We start from the raw sequence: 15,748 nt of genomic DNA, 5'->3' as shown, positions 1-15,748 counted from the left end.
AAAGCTAGAAACCTTGCAGGAGTACAAAGCTAGAAACCTTGCAGGAGCACAAAGCTAGAGACTTTGCAGGAGTACAAAGCTAGAAACCTTGCAGGAGTACAAAGCTAGAAACCTTGCAGGAGTACAAAGCTAGAAACCTTGCAGGAGTACAAAGCTAGAAACCTTGCAGGAGTACAAAGCTAGAAACCTTGCAGTACAAAGCTAGAAACTTTGCAGGAGTACAAAGCTAGAAACCTTGCAGGAGTACAAAGCTAGAAACCTTGCAGGAGTACAAAGCTAGAAACCTTGCAGTACAAAGCTAGAAACTTTGCAGGAGTACAAAGCTAGAGATCTTGCAGGAGTACAAAGCTAGAAACCTTGCAGGAGTACAAAGCTAGAAACCTTGCAGGAGTACAAAGCTAGAAACCTTGCAGGAGTACAAAGCTAGAAACCTTGCAGGAGTACAAAGCTAGAGACCTTGCAGGAGTACAAAGCTAGAAACCTTGCAGGAGTACAAAGCTAGAAACCTTGCAGGAGTACAAAGCTAGAAACCTTGCAGGAGTACAAAGCTAGAAACCTTGCAGTACAAAGCTAGAAACTTTGCAGGAGTACAAAGCTAGAAACCTTGCAGGAGTACAAAGCTAGAAACCTTGCAGTACAAAGCTAGAAACCTTGCAGGAGTACAAAGCTAGAAACCTTGCAGGAGTACAAAGCTAGAAACCTTGCAGGAGTACAAAGCTAGAAACCTTGCAGGAGTACAAAGCTAGAAACCTTGCAGGAGTACAAAGCTAGAAACCTTGCAGGAGTACAAAGCTAGAAATCTTGCAGGAGTACAAAGCTAGAAACCTTGCAGGAGTACAAAGCTAGAAACCTTGCAAGAGTACAAAGCTAGAAACCTTGCAAGAGTACAAAGCTAGAAACCTTGCAGGAGTACAAAGCTAGAAACCTTGCAGTACAAATCTAGAAACTTTGCAGGAGTACAAAGCTAGAGATATTGCAGGAGTACAAAGCTAGAAACCTTGCAGGAGTACAAAGCTAGAAACCTTGCAGGAGTACAAAGCTAGAAACCTTGCAGGAGTACAAAGCTAGAAACCTTGTAGGAGTACAAAGCTAGAGACCTTGCAGGAGTACAAAGCTAGAAACCTTGCAGGAGTACAAAGCTAGAAACCTTGCAGGAGTACAAAGCTAGAAACCTTGCAGGAGTACAAAGCTAGAGACCTTGCAGGAGTACAAAGCTAGAAACCTTGCAGGAGTACAAAGCTAGAAACCTTGCAGGAGTACAAAGCTAGAAACCTTGCAGGAGTACAAAGCTAGAAACCTTGCAGGAGTACAAAGCTAGAGACCTTGCAGGAGTACAAAGCTAGAAACCTTGCAGGAGTACAAAGCTAGAAACCTTGCAGGAGTACAAAGCTAGAAACCTTGCAGGAGTACAAAGCTAGAAACCTTGCAGTACAAAGCTAGAAACTTTGCAGGAGTACAAAGCTAGAAACCTTGCAGGAGTACAAAGCTAGAAACCTTGCAGTACAAAGCTAGAAACCTTGCAGTACAAAGCTAGAAACCTTGCAGGAGTACAAAGCTAGAAACCTTGCAGGAGTACAAAGCTAGAAACCTTGCAGGAGTACAAAGCTAGAAACCTTGCAGGAGTACAAAGCTAGAAACCTTGCAGGAGTACAAAGCTAGAAATCTTGCAGGAGTACAAAGCTAGAAACCTTGCAGGAGTACAAAGCTAGAAACCTTGCAAGAGTACAAAGCTAGAAACCTTGCAAGAGTACAAAGCTAGAAACCTTGCAGGAGTACAAAGCTAGAAACCTTGCAGTACAAATCTAGAAACTTTGCAGGAGTACAAAGCTAGAGATCTTGCAGGAGTACAAAGCTAGAAACCTTGCAGGAGTACAAAGCTAGAAACCTTGCAGGAGTACAAAGCTAGAAACCTTGCAGGAGTACAAAGCTAGAAACCTTGTAGGAGTACAAAGCTAGAGACCTTGCAGGAGTACAAAGCTAGAAACCTTGCAGGAGTACAAAGCTAGAAACCTTGCAGGAGTACAAAGCTAGAAACCTTGCAGGAGTACAAAGCTAGAGACCTTGCAGGAGTACAAAGCTAGAAACCTTGCAGGAGTACAAAGCTAGAAACCTTGCAGGAGTACAAAGCTAGAAACCTTGCAGGAGTACAAAGCTAGAAACCTTGCAGGAGTACAAAGCTAGAAACCTTGCAGTACAAAGCTAGAAACTTTGCAGGAGTACAAAGCTAGAAACCTTGCAGGAGTACAAAGCTAGAAACCTTGCAGGAGTACAAAGCTAGAAACCTTGCAGGAGTACAAAGCTAGAAACCTTGCAGGAGTACAAAGCTAGAAACCTTGCAGTACAAAGTTAGAAACTTTGCAGGAGTACAAAGCTAGAAACCTTGCAGGAGTACAAAGCTAGAAATCTTGCAGGAGTACAAAGCTAGAAACCTTGCAGGAGTACAAAGCTAGAAACCTTGCAAGAGTACAAAGCTAGAAACCTTGCAAAAGTACAAAGCTAGAAACATTGCAGGAGTACAAAGCTAGAAACCTTGCAGGAGTACAAAGCTAGAAACCTTGCAGGAGTACAAAGCTAGAAACTTTGCAGGAGTACAAAGCTAGAGACCTTGCAGGAGTACAAAGCTAGAAACCTTGCAGGAGTACAAAGCTAGAAACCTTGCAGGAGTACAAAGCTAGAAATCTTGCAGGAGTACAAAGCTAGAAACCTTGCAGGAGTACAAAGCTAGAAACCTTGTAGGAGTACAAAGCTAGAAACCTTGCAGGAGTACAAAGCTAGAAATCTTGCAGGAGTACAAAGCTAGAAACCTTGCAGGAGTACAAAGCTAGAAACCTTGCAGGAGTACAAAGCTAGAAACCTTGCAGGAGTACAAAGCTAGAAATCTTGCAGGAGTACAAAGCTAGAAACCTTGCAGGAGTACAAAGCTAGAAACCTTGCAGGAGTACAAAGCTAGAAAACTTGAGGGAGTACAAAGCTAGAAACCTTGCAGGAGTACGAAGCTAGAAAACTTGAAGGAGTACAAAGCTAGAAACTTTGCAGGAGTACAAAGCTAGAAACCTTGCAGGAGTACAAAGCTAGAAACCTTGCAGGAGTACAAAGCTAGAAAACTTGAAGGGGTACAAAGCTAGAAATCTTGCAGGAGTACAAAGCTAAAAACCTTGCGGGAGTACAAAGCTTTGCAGGAGTACAAAGCTAAAAACCTTGCATGAGTACAAAGCCGAAAACCTTGCAGGAGTACAAAGCTGAAAACCTTGCAGGAGTATCAAGCTAAAAACCTTGCAGGAGTACAAAGCCGAAAACCTTGCAGGAGTACAAAGCTGAAAACCTTGCAGGAGTACAAAGCTGAAAACCTTGCAGGAGTACAAAGCTGAAAACCTTGCAGGAGTATCAAGCTAAAAACCTTGCAGGAGTACAAAGCCGAAAACCTTGCAGGAGTACAAAGCTGAAAACCTTGCAGGAGTACAAAGCTGAAAACCTTGCAGGTGTATCAAGCTAAAAACCTTGCAGGAGTACAAAGCTGAAAACCTTGCAGGAGCGAAAAGCTAAAAACTTTGCAGGAGCACAAAGCTAAAAACCTTGCAGGAGTACAAAGCTGAAAACCTTGCAGGAGTACAAAGCTACAAACCTTGCAGGTGTACGAAGCTAAAAACCTTGCAGGAGTACAAAGCTAAAAACCTTGCAGGAGTACCAAGCTAAAAACAACAGTAATGGTTCCATAACAATACAAAAGACAGAACTAGAATAAGATGAGCAGCGCGTCCACAATATCTCAGGTGTCATCAATGGGCTAAAATAATACCAAGTTAAAACAGAAGATAATCTGGCAAGAGTCATGAGAGCAACAAACACATCAGGTGATAATGGCTAAAAAGATTAAAACCAGAAACAACAAAATATAAGTTTAAAATACATGGAAGTTTGAAGAGAATTCTAAACTAATCAATGAGAAAGTTGTGAGATAAACCATCGTTATTGTTTGTAGTTGTGATGAAGATGAAATAAGGTTATTTGCAGAAAGAATAAAAGAATAACACCAAAATGAGATGAGAGAATGTTGAGTGAATTTTAGCATTCAAGATCACACACTGGGATGCCGTCGGCTGGTTGGAGAACATGACGAAGATAAGAAGTCATGCAGACAAAGCGTCAAGAGAGCAAAGCATAATGACACTGCCGCGTGGCCCGATCGCTAAAGCTCTCCCTTCACACGGCGAGGGTCTGCGTTCGATTCCCAGCGAGGGTAGAAATATTGGGCGTGTTTCTTTACACTGGTTGTCCATGTTCACCCATCAGTAAAATGGGTACCTGGGTGTTAGTCGACTGGTGTGGGTCGCATCCTGGGACAAGGACCTAATTTGCGGGAAATACTCTACATAACAAGAGGCTTTCTATATAGTAGTATATCATCGATGTCAGTTAGGTCTGTATACCTTGTACTTGTAGTAAATAAAGATATTATTATCGTGAAGAATATAACGTATGCAAATTTAAAAAATAAAGAACTCAAGTGAGCATGGAACAAAAATATAAGACATAAAACACTGCTGGGAGGATGAATGAGGAAGGAAAAAATATTTTCCAGTGACAGATGTTTCTCAAATACGGACACGAAAGAACACAAACTGTAACAAATAGAAAAGTGAGACAGACGAGCAGATTTGTAAATTTGTATAGTAATTATTACGACTGACCTTATAATTTGTAATATATTTGGCCTGAGCAGAGGAGAAGCTTAATGCTGAATATACTCATGGAAAATCGTAATAAGGATTTGTACGATGAAGTGATAGAAGTCCGCATTAAAAATTATTTTTAATATAACGTAACTTACGTAATATTCTATAAGGTATTTTAAAATGGTACCTTTACTTATAAAGAAATAACACTTAACAGACTTATAACTTATATATCGTTTACAATTACATTTTCTGACTGAATGGTTACTTACATGTGTAGTTGATCAAGTTACATTGGTCACTCAAACCAGAGATGATTCAAGCTTGATAAATTAAATCTCTTTAAACGCTGAATAGGTTTTCCTTGGTGAGAATCTTACAAATACTCTACTTTCAAGATACTGAGAGAATAATACTATATTGCTGAATAACGTCTCAAAGTAAACGAGTAAGTAGAGAGGACCTTCTGAAGACAGAGAGATGTTGCACTGCTTAACCCACACCACTCACCCCTGACGTCAGCTGGTGTCAGGCGAGTAGTGTAGAGGTGACGTCAGCTGGCGTCAGGCGAGTAGTGTAGAGGTGAGGCCACACAAACACAAGTTAGTGGTTACCCATGGTGAACCATCCATGTCCTCACCAGAATAAATATTTGAACATTAAAATGGTATAAAATACCGACAGGTTGTTAGGTAAGACACATATGCAACAGTTAGGTATCTTTATTTCGAAACGTTTCGCCTACACAGTAGGCTTCTTCAGTCGAATACAGAAAAGTTGATAGAAGCAGAAGAGACTTGAAGACGATGTAATCAGTCCATCACCCTTAAAGTTTGGAGGTGGTCAGTCCCTCAGTCCAGACTGAGTCATGGCACAACTTGCTACTTTTTGGCAATGTCTGTTTAGCTGTGCCGGAAAGAAGAGAAAAGAGGCTAGCCTCGATGATCATTAAATCCTTAAGAGACTTTCCTAAAGCTCATAACCTCATTCACCTTCCCCGCCAAAACAAAAACGGGAGAGGCAGAACCCCCACTCACTCCACTGACAGTGAAAAAGTCAGAGTGCAGGTGAGCAAGAAAATTGAAGAGGGCAACACAGTGGGGGCAATCAGAATTATTATCAGTGAAGTTACAGTTGGCCCCAGGGATGCTGACACTGCTGAAGCACTTAGAGGAAAGAACCCAACCAGGAAAACCAGGAGCACCAACAGTTCCAACACTGCTGTCCCCACTGTGGAACCATTGATCGTGCAAGACTCAGACATTTTCGAAGCAATAATGTCATTCCCGTCTGGCTCTGCTGGGGGTTACACTGGAATAAGGCCATTTAAAGGAAATGGTTAATCCAGTTATCTGGGAAACTGCAGAGACACTGCTTTCAGAGATCACAAGGTTCATCAACAATTCCTTGGCTGGTCTGATTCCTGACGAAATTAAACCTTTCTTTTTTGGTGCATCATTTTGTGCCCTTAAAAAGAAGGATGGAGGAATTAGACCAACTGCAGTAGGCAACACTTTTTGCCGCCTCGTTTATAAAGCTGCAGAGGCAGCCATGATGCTTCAGCTAAACCAGCTTGGCTTTTGGGGGCTCTCAAGGAAGTGAAGCAGCGGCTCATGCAACAAGGGCGTATATCAACAACCTGCCTGAGGACAATGCAGTGGTCAAATTAGATTTCAAGACTGCATTTAATCTCCTGAAAAGAGACGTGGTATTAGCAGCAGTACAAGAACATTTTCCTGGTCTCTTCCCTTTTATTTCAGCTGGGTATAGCAAGGAATCAATGCTGCTGTTTGGAGAGCATGAAATCACATCATCAGAGGGTATCCAGCAACGGAATCCTCTCCCACCATATCTCTTCTGTATAGCAGTTAGGGAAATCATAGTCAGATTGACCAGTGAGCTAAACATCTGGTTCATAGATGATGGCACACTAGCAGGTACAAAGGAATCCGTTCCAGATCTTACACAGGTGATGACACGGGGACAGGAAATGGGTCTCATCCTGAATCCATCCAAATATGAAATCATCTCAGTCAGTTAACAAGTGATAAATGAAGTGAGATCAAAACTACCAGGAGCATCAGTCATTGTCCCTACAAATAGCATCTTGCTTGAAGATTGAGACACTTATGTAGCATATGGGAATCTTTATTCAGGAAACGTTTCGCCACACAGTGGCTTCATCAGTCCAATACAAAGAGGAAGGCGTAAGGAGAGGAGGAGTGTGAGGTAATCAGTCCCTCAACCTGGAGTCGATGTGTTCAGTCCATCAATTCTACAAGATTGATGGACTGAACACATCGACTCCAGGTTGAGGGACTGATTACGTCATTCTCCTCCTCTCCTTACGCCTTCTTCTTTGTATTGGACTGATGAAGCCACTGTGTGGCGAAACGTTTCCTGAATAAAGATTCCCATATGCTGCATAAGTGTCTCAATCTTCAACTTGTCGGTTTTTCAAACCATTCATCACAGCATCTTGCTTGGAGTACCTCTGAGAAGCGATACCGTTGACACAATTCTCAGGAAGAAACTGGAAGAGATGAGGAGAATGGAACAAAGAATAGGCAGTCCTGACATCCATTGATGCCTTGTACCTTCTCACAAAGTGCTTGAGTCTTCCCGAGTTAACACATTTCCTAGATGTGCACCTTCATATGGTAACCCTATACTGCACGAATATGACAGTATCCTGAGGTAGATTTTTACGAAAGTACTTAACCTTACTCTAGAAGACGGGGAGTGGAACCAAGCTACACTTCCAGTCAGACTAGGAGGTATTGGTGTTCGCAAGGCATCACAGACTGCGTTACCTACTTTCCTGTCTTCATGCGTTGTTTCAGTGGATTTGTAGTAGCGATTCTTCCTGAACATCTTAGGGACAAGATTGGAGTCCACGACCAAAAGTTCGTTGACGGAGCCATAATCTGAGATAATCTAATGGGCTCTGAAACTAGACTTGCACCCCCAATAACTACAAGCAGTCACACTGGGATGGCCCAATAGTGGAGAACATAGCCTCAACAATGCTTCAGAGTGTGTCGAGGAAAGATAGAGCCCGCCTACTGGCAGTGAGAGTTTCTCATGCAGGGGACTTTCTGTTGGCTGTTCCCAACTCCAGCCTTGGCACACGCCTCGACCCACAGATCATCTGCATTAGCGTTGTCCTTCGACTTGCCGCCCCTATTCTCGCTGAACACAGGTGTATTTGTGGCAGTGAAGCAGCAAACCGATTCGGGTACCATGGCCTTGTGTGCCGTAAATCCGAGCGGAAAGATTGCAAGACATGAAGAGGTTAATAACATTATCAAGAGGAGCCTCACAACAACGGGATGCCCAGCAATAAGAGAGCCACCCCAACTATGAAGATCTGATGGCAGCCAAAAGCGTCCGGATATCACCCTTCAGGCCTGGACAGACGGTAAGCAGGTGGTGTGGGACTACACATGTGCATCTACCTTGGCTGATACCTATCTCCAATACACCAGGGAGGAAGGAGGGGCAGCTGCCAGCTTCAAGTCCCAAAATTCTAGAAAATATGGAGAACTTGCCCATCATTATATGTTTGTTCCCAAAGGCTCGGAGACCCTTGACTCATGGGAAAAGAGTGCATCTAAGTTCCTTAAGGAGCTAGGCAAAAGACTCATCAGGGTAACTAGGGATCGCAGGGCAGCTAGTTTTCTGTTCTAGCGACTCAGCACTGCTGTTCAAAGGGGTAATGCCTGCTGCATCTTGGGCACGTGCCCCAGCTCTGAGGAGCTGGATGAGATTATCGCATTATAATCAGTGACAAATACGTAACAATATGTACTAGACATGTATCTCGTGTACATCTCATGTACTGTACATGTCATCTTCATATCAACAATGGATCTCTTACATCTTTTGTACCATATTATGTAATAAAATAAACCTATTGGTAAAAAAGAATGAAAAGATGGGGTTTACCTGGAATTTACCTAGAGAGGGTTTAGGGGGTCAGCGCCCCCCGTGGCCCGGTCTGAGACCAGGTGGTAGGGGAAGTGGAATATTCAAATGGCTTCAGGAAGAAATCCAAATATTCTTCCTTGAAGCCTTTTTATCCACTACTCCGAGACTGTGGCTCCCACAGTTTACACCAGAGGTGGACCATATCTTTAAACGTAAAAGAGAAAATTTTAGAAAGACTTAATTTTAAATGAGTTCTTGCTAATTGACTAGTTTTACTTATTCGACACCACACACACGCACACACGCGCACACACACACACACATATATATATATATATATATATATATATATATATATATAGTAGAATTTAGGCAAACAATTACGTTAGTTTAAGCGAGGTTAGGTTAGGTTTCTAAGTTAGGTTAGGTTAGGTTTCTAATTTAGGTTAGGTTTCTAAGTTAGGCTAGGTTAGGTTAAGTTAGGTTAGGTTAGGTTTCTAAGATAGGTTGGGTTAGGTTAGGTTAGGTTTCTAAGATAGGTTAGGTTAGGTTTCTAAGATAGGTTAGGTTAGGTTAGGTTTCTAAGATAGGTTAGGTTAGGTTTCTAAGATAGGTTAGGTTTCTAAGATAGGTTAGGTTAGGTTTCTAAGATAGGTTAGGTTAGGTTTCTAAGTTAGGATAAGTTAGGCGAGGTTAGGTTTCTAAGATAGGTTAGGTTAAGTTAGGTTTCTAAGATAGGTTAGGTTAGGTTTCTAAGATAGGTTAGGTAAGGTTAGGTTAGGTTTCTAAGATAGGTTAGGTTAGGTTTCTAAGATAGGTTAAGTTAGGTTAGGTTTCTAAGATAGGCTAGGTTAGGTTAGGTTTCTAAGATAGGTTAGGTTAGGTTAGGTTTCTAAGATAGGTTAGGTTAGGTTTCTAAGATAGGTTAGGTTTCTAAGATAGGTTAGGTTAGGTTTCTAAGATAGGTTAGGTTAGGTTTCTAAAATAGGTTAGGTTAGGTTTCTAAAATAGGTTAGGTTTCTAAGATAGGCTAGGTTAGGTTAGGTTTCTAAGATAGGTTAGGTTTCTAAGATAGGTTAGGTTAGGTTTCTAAGATAGGTTAGGTTTCTAAGATAGGTTAGGTTGGTTAGGTTAAATTAGGTTAGGTTAAGTTAGGTTAGGTTAAGTTAGGTTAAGTTAGGTTAAGTTAGGTTAAGTTAGGTTAAGTTAAGTTAGGTTAAGTTAGGTTAGGTTAAGTTAAGTTAGGTTAAGTTAGGTTAAGTTAGGTTAAGTTAGGTTAAGTTAGGTGCAGAAATATACATCTTTATATCATCGTCAATTAGAAAAAAATTATCTAGTATGATTCTGTAAAATATTTTTTTTGGAAAAGTTTCAATTTTAAGGAAGTTCTATGTAGTCGGCAAGTTCAGATCTGTGTGTGTTGACCTATTTGTGGTTGCAGGGGTCGAGTCATAGCTCCTGGCCCCTCCTCTTCACTGGTCGCTACTAAGTCCACTCTCTCAATGTTCCTTGAGTTTTATCGTACCTCTTCTTAAAGATATGTATGGATCCTGCCTCCACGACATCACTCTCCAGACTGTTCCACTTCCTGACAACTCTATGACTGAAGAAGTATTTCCTAACATCTCTGTGATTCATCTGAGTCTTCGACTCCCAACTGTGACCCCTTGTTGCTGCGTCTGTTCTCTGAAAAATTCTGTCCCGATCCACCTGTCGATTCCTCTCAGTATTTTATATCTTTATCATATCCCCCTTATCTCTCCTGTCCTCCAGTGTCGTCAGGCATAGTTCCCTTAACCTCTTCTCGTAAGATATCACCCTTAGCTCCGGGAGTAGTCTTGATGCAAAAGTTTGCACTTTCTCTAATTTCCTTACGTGCTTGGCTAGGTGTGGGTTCCAAACTGGTTCTGAATACTCCAATATAGGCCTGAAATACACGGTGTACAGGGTCCTGAACCATTCCTTATTGAGATGTCGGAATGCTGTTCTTAGAATTGCTAGGCGCCCATATGCTGCAGCAGTTATTTGGTTGATGTGCGCCTCATGATATGTGCCTGGTGTTATACATCACAACAGTGCCACGATCACAACTGCAAAGAAAATGATAGGATGGATAATGAGAACGTTCAGAACAAGAGATGCCAAGCCAATGATGATCCTTTTCAAATAATTTCTCTCTAGGCTGGAATACTGCTGCACATTAACATCTTCGTTCAAAGCAGGTGAAATTGCAGATCTAGAGAATGTACAGAGAATCTTTACTGCACATATAAGTTCTATCATACACCTCAACTAGAGATCAACTGAAAGCACTTGACTTGTACTCGCTGGAACGGAGGCGAGAGAGAGATATCATAATCTACACTTGGAAAATCCTAGAGGGAATGGTCCCTAATCTGCACACAGAAATCACTCCCTACGAAAGTAAAAGACCGGACAGGGGGTGCAAAATGCCCTCGATGAAAAGTAGGGCCGCCATTGGTACAGTAATAGAAAACACCACAAGTGTCTGGGGCCCAAGACTGTTCAACAGCCTCCCACCATGCATAACTGAAATTACTAATAGATCCCTGGCTGCCTTCAAGAGGGAGCTGGACAGATACTTAGCCAGCTATGAAGAATGACTCCAGCCAGCTACTAGACGCCAACCAGCTGCTAGACTCCAGCCAGCTGCTATGCGGCCAGCAGTAACAGCCTGGTTGATTAGGGAGGCCTGGTCGTGGACCGGGCCAGGGAAGGGGGCGTTGATCCCCGGAATACCCTCCAGGTAGACTCCAGGTAGGTAGGCCCCAAGATCCTTCTCCTTGAGTGAGGTTTGTAGTCTTTGGCTCCCTAGATTGTGCTCCGTCTGCGGTCTTCTTTGCCCTTCCCCTGTCTTCATGACTTTGCACTTGGTGAGGTTGAACTCCAGGATCCAGTTTTTGGACTAGCCCTGCAGCCTGTGTGTGTGTGTGTGTGTGTGTGTGTGTGTGTGTGTGTGTGTGTGTGTCTGTGTGTGTGTGTGTGTGTGTGTGTGTGTGTGTGTAAGTGGTGCAGGATCTTGCTATGAGAGAAACTACTGAGATAGCCGATATTCAGAGGAGAGCTTTAGAGCCTCTGCTCGAATACAGAAGGAAAAGCCCCTGAAAATAAAGAGGGGCTAGTTGGACAGTACTGGCAGTAAATAGAAAGTGATGAACTGCACCATGAAGAGTTCACTCCAGGATGAATAATCTGAGTCCAGATCCGATACTGGTTCTTGAGGAAACGTCAGATTTGCTACCAAAGCTGAGTTCTTAAAGGAATCAGGTCCCAAACCAGTTATTCTTCTTACAGTTGCAGCCAAAACGATATCCCATTTCTAGACAATAAAGATAAGTTGTATCACTGGACAGTAGCAGCTTCCACTACTACAGTCATAATTCTCGTCCTGTTCTGACTCCACACAAGACCCATGAACCAGGAAGAGAAATTATGAAACTGCCAGAAGAGCATTAATTTCACAGTGAAGGCCATATATAACTACAGCTTAATAGTGAAATTACAACTGGTAACGAAAGTTACTATAATAACATATCAAAACTATCCAGTAATGGCTGGAGCTGCTTATACGGTCAGCAGAGACGGAGTGAGAGGACACCCAGCGACTGATTATGAAGAAAAAGGAAAACAGGTCAACCACACCCTTAGTCCGACATCTGGTTCACAGATGACAAGCACCACCTAGTGACACGGAGTACTAAGACCCGGACTACACCACCTAGTGACACGGAGTACTAAGACCCGGACTACACCACCTAGTGACACGGAGTACTAAGACCCGGACTACACCACCTAGTGACACGGAGTACTAAGACCCGGACTACACCACCTAGTGACACGGAGTACTAAGACCCGGACTACACCACCTAGTGACACGGAGTACTAAGACCCGGACTACACCACCTAGTGACACGGAGTACTAAGACCTGGACTACACCACCTAGTGACACGGAGTACTAAGACCCGAACTACACCACCTAGTGACACGGAGTACTAAGACCCGAACTACACCACCTAGTGACACGGAGTACTAAGACCTGGACTACACCACCTAGTGACACGGAGTACTAAGACCCGAACTACACCACCTAGTGACACGGAGTACTAAGACCTGGACTACACCACCTAGTGACACGGAGTACTAAGACCCGAACTACACCACCTAGTGACACGGAGTACTAAGACCCGAACTACACCACCTAGTGACACGGAGTACTAAGACCCGGACTACACCACCTAGTGACACGGAGTACTAAGACCCGGACTACACCACCTAGTGACACGGAGTACTAAGACCCGAACTACACCACCTAGTGACACGGAGTACTAAGACCCGAACTACACCACCTAGTGACACGGAGTACTAAGACCCGAACTACACCACCTAGTGACACGGAGTACTAAGACCCGAACTACACCACCTAGTGACACGGAGTACTAAGACCCGAACTACACCACCTAGTGACACGGAGTACTAAGACCCCGACTACACCACCTAGTGACACGGAGTACTAAGACCCCGACTACACCACCTTAGACCCGGATTACAACTGCTTGTATTCTTGACAACAAGACTCACACTGCTATGGCAGCTTCTCCCTCACAAATATAACAAGGAAATTACAAAACAGACCAGGGTATGGGTGGGGCTCGAACTCATGGCAAGTGAGCCGTAAAACTCCAAACCCACCAGTACCTGGTTTGTTTACAATCGTATTACGATTTCGTGAGTCGGGGGAATTACTGATGAAGAGATACCTAGAAAAGGATTATTATTATTATTATTAAAGATTAGCCGGTATTCTCCCGGCCCGGGCCTTTTCCAAGTGGTGGCCCGGCCTTGGCTCCCTCTTTAGGGAGTGTCTGAGACCTAAGTCTCCCATGGGAGGAGGCACAAGTACCTCCTCATCTTTGGGACCAACTGTCCCCAGGCCTAGCCACAAGCTAGGCCTCTCTGGTCTGCCATCCCCGCCCCAAGGGGGCAAATGGGAATGCCAGTCTTATGAGCTAAAGGCTCGGGCTCAGGCACCTACCCTACCCTAGAAGGGTTAGGTATGGTGTCGATTTAGAAAAGGAAAATAACATTGCAATTAGAAATCTTAACAATAAAGAATTAAACTGGACAGCTTATGAAGATGGAACTGCAAATAAATAATAACTATAATTGTTGTAATATCTGGTTATTTTATTCATCTGTATACAACAGTTTTGTCATCAACAACACAACTCACCGTCATCAATAGAAAATATTGACTGAAACAGATAAAGTTATATTCCATATGAACTACTAAAGTCCACTTTGAAAGACTGATCAGATTTTTATTGGGAAAAAACCGTGCTGTTAAATGATACGGGAAAAATGTATATAATAAGGATTTTCTGGATCACAAAGAAGGAAAATATGACGTGTTTTAGAGAAACTGAGCGAGATATATTACAAGACACGGGTATAAATAACAAGTGAAGGAATATGAGAAAATAATGGGTGATTTTGTGGAAGGTAGCGGAGAGCTGTGATGAAGACGGGAATAAATACAGAAGATGTGATAAATGGTTTAGGAGAGACGCAAGTTGAAGATACGTGTGTAATATCTGGGAGTTTTTATTGATGAAATGTTTCGCCACACAGTGGCTTCATCAGTCCAATATAAAGAAGAACGGTGGAAAAAGAGGAGTTTGAGGTAATGAGTCCCTCAGCCTGGAATCAATATTTTCAGTCCATCAGCTTTGAAGATTGATGGACTGAACACATTGATTCCTTGCTGAGGGACTGATTACCTCAAATTTCCCCTCTTTCTCCATCGCTCATTTTAGTATTGGACTGAAGAAGCCACTGTGTTTATGAGAAGGCTTCAGTGTTCAGAAAATAAGGCATTTTAAATGCAAAGAATCTGAATTCCACTGAGGTAGTTGAAACTGAGGGAACTGAAATAACTACACAAAAAATTACTTGTGCGTTCTGACAAGAGAAAAATTATTGGACCAGATGGAATATTACCGAGAGAGTTTTTACAGGACTGAGCAAAAACAAGTGTGCTACCCACTCTCCAACTTTCTAGAATTTCACTACAAGAGGGAAAATTGTCAGACGGATGGGTGATGCCAACATTAAAAAGGCCACAAAGTAGAGACCATTTAAGCTATCACTTTCACTGACAGTCACCGTTGTAGAAAAAAAATATTGGAAAAACTTACAGGAGAAATTAAAATACTTGGAGGTCAAAAACTTACAACGTATCAAAAACATTTCGAATTCCGGTCCGCGAGTTCAGGTAAATAAAAGTGATCAGGATATTACGACACTTAAAGAAATGTTTCCAGAAAGGAAAGGTCTTATATTATTTATTTATACTTTAAAGGAAGCTTCAAGAGATTCCCAGGAAACACTAATTTATAAACTGCAAAACTGGCGGAAAAAAAGATAAATGATTAGAATAGACGACTTTCCTTGGGAAGATGTGACAGGTGGGGTGCCACAAGGATCTCCACTTGCTACGATGCTTTTAATTTAAATATATATGTCTTGTCGAATATGTAAAACTGGTCAATTAGCAAGAACTCATTTAAAATTAAGTCCTTTCTAAAATTTTCTCTTATACGTTTAAAGATATATTTTTTTCATTAATATTGATATAAAAATTTATAATTTTGCACCAAAAGGAACTTAGAAAACTTACCTAACCTTATTATAACAAGAACAATTTATTTTAGCCTAACCCAACTAAATATATTTTAGATTTTTTTACAATAATTTAATACTAAACCAACACAGTGAAATAAATTTTTTTCGTTACGTTCAGAATGATTTTGGCGAAATTATTGCATACACAAATTTTCACTTGTCCTATATGGAAAAATGAGAGTTGCTATTTAAGCCAAGATGGCAAGTTCTGCCTATTCGGCACGACATATATATATATATATATATATATATATATATATATATATATATATATATATATATATATATATATATATATATATATATATATATATATATATGTTATAACAAGGAATCAAGCCACATGAAGAATACAGACGTGATAATAAATTATTAAAAGTATCAGAGAGAATAGGAGCTAGTAGTTATTAGTAAAAATTAATTGTAACTAGAATGTGATGTT

The sequence above is a fragment of the Cherax quadricarinatus genome, chromosome 42 (assembly GCF_038502225.1).
Source record: "Cherax quadricarinatus isolate ZL_2023a chromosome 42, ASM3850222v1, whole genome shotgun sequence".
NCBI lineage: Eukaryota > Metazoa > Arthropoda > Malacostraca > Decapoda > Parastacidae > Cherax > Cherax quadricarinatus.
Note: the sequence above shows the minus strand (reverse complement) of the source record.